Below are 1958 nucleotides of genomic sequence, written 5' to 3'. Positions count from 1 at the left end.
CCATCCATTTGCTAAATTTATTTTCAAATGTCCTTTTGGTATGTCCAGTCAATTTACTTATTATTAATTTTTGGCAAAGTTAACAAATAATATTTAAACATTATCTTTGTATTCAATATTTCTTTACAATGTCACTACTTTTATTATATTCTCTTTATTTTCAATTTTTACTTAAATTTCTAAAAATACATCGAACTGTTTTTTTTAATCACTTTTTAAATAAAATATTAATATTTTTAATCTTTGTGCTGAATTCAAGTGTGCTAATTTTACGGGACGGAGGGATTATTAGATTAAAAAAGAAAGACTAGTTGTTAAGTTTAAGTTAAATCAAATTCACACAGAAGGAGGCTCGACGCGTAATTGGGGTACGTGTCGCGCTCTGGTTTCATACTTGAAATAGATCAACCAATGCTCGACACATAGTGGGGTACATGTCGTGCTCTGGTTTTATGCATGAAAAAGATCGAGCACTGCTCGACACGTAGTGGGGTATGTGTCGCGCTCTGATTGTGTGCATGAAAAAGATCGAGCACTGCTCGACACGTAGTGGGGTACATGTTGTGCTCTGATTTTATGCATGAAAAAGATCGACCACTGCTCGACACGTAGTGGGGTACGTGTTGAGCTCTGGTTTCGTGTATGAAACGGATCGAAGAGTGTCCAGTGTTGGCTCTCAATAAATAGACCCCCGATCCTCCCTTTCTTGCACACACACACAAATTGTATTCGGAAGCAGCGAGAAGATTTATGTTCTCTTTTTACAGGAGCAACTTTCTCGGTTATTGATGATGTTTCGCAAGTATCTTTTCAGGTTCGGCATCTAAGTTATTTACAGCTCTCCTTTTTGTCTATGCTTCCCTCTAGTTATTATCGCCATTGAAAACATTATTTATTTGTGCGAAATTTTAGGATACTAAGCCATTAGATCTTCTTGTTTGCAGAACACTGGCGGGCGAGAGAGGGTGGATTCAACGTAGTGAATCCTATTATGAACTGAACATGGAGTTACATAAATGGAAGTTGAGCAAGAACCATGGATTTGATCCATCTGTCTTTGGCAAGCTTTTCTAATGAAGATTCTCGCATTTGGTGGCATCCTGTGAGTTTTTGTAAATTTATTTCTCTTTACCCCTCCCCCCCACCCCCCACCCCCTCCCCCCAACAAATTTTTGCATAGCCTGTTGTTTTCATTTGCGCGGTTACTCACAATCGACGATATAATCATGTTGCAGGTGGATGCTATCGAACTATTACGATGTGGAATAGTCTGAAGGGCTTAATGAGGAGGCATGAGGCTTAAAGATGTTACTCCATCAGTATAAACCTAAACTAGACATTCTACTCAAATGTATCTCGAAATTTGCTTAAACTCCATCCACTAGGATTGTTTTGGTGGTTCAAGATCGATGTATTGTTGGAATTTTTTTGAATTGAAAATATATTTGTTGATGTGATGTTTTGAATATTATTGTGAATTTTGGATGCGAATGTCATATGAATAATATGAAAATAAATTTGAGTTACTGAGACACATTTTTATTTTCTCGCCAACATTGTTGAATGGCAATTGCAATCGCCAAGTTGTTTTGTTTATGTTAATTTATCGTTTAGAATAATTTTTAAGTGCTTCCTTGAATGATTAGATTTATCGGTAGATTTAACATTAAATGATCATATTTCTTGATGTATAATTGAAATGTAAGAGTGAGGTAAATGCTTCAGAAATCCAAAACCCAAAGAAAGTGGTCTAAAAAATTCCGAGACAAGTTGGAATTGATATTAACCTATGATGCCTGCAGCTTTGGATTTGGTCTCGAAATTTTTGAGACCACTGAAAGGGCGACTCTGAGGCAAATTCCGAAGCTTTAAGAAAATGGCCTCGGATCTAATTCAAATTCCAAGACCATTTTATGAAGTCAAATTAATATTTTTTGGTAGTGATTATCTGGCATCGA

General features: G+C 36.1%; 1 long non-coding RNA gene across 1 annotated transcript; it reads left to right on the top strand.

Annotated features, from left to right (window-relative positions):
• The first annotated feature begins 680 nt into the window (after positions 1 to 680).
• LOC127252633 (uncharacterized) lies at positions 681 to 1530 on the top strand. Its single transcript, XR_007839107.1, has 3 exons — positions 681 to 814; positions 945 to 1102; positions 1236 to 1530. It is a non-coding gene; the product is annotated as an uncharacterized LOC127252633 (long non-coding RNA).
• Positions 1531 to 1958: the final 428 nt, after the last annotated feature.

This window comes from Andrographis paniculata, unplaced genomic scaffold, assembly GCF_009805555.1.
Source record: "Andrographis paniculata isolate CXL003 unplaced genomic scaffold, ASM980555v1 Contig46END, whole genome shotgun sequence".
Taxonomy (NCBI): Eukaryota; Viridiplantae; Streptophyta; class Magnoliopsida; order Lamiales; family Acanthaceae; genus Andrographis; species Andrographis paniculata.
Note: the sequence above shows the minus strand (reverse complement) of the source record. Positions and strands in the feature narration are given on the sequence as shown.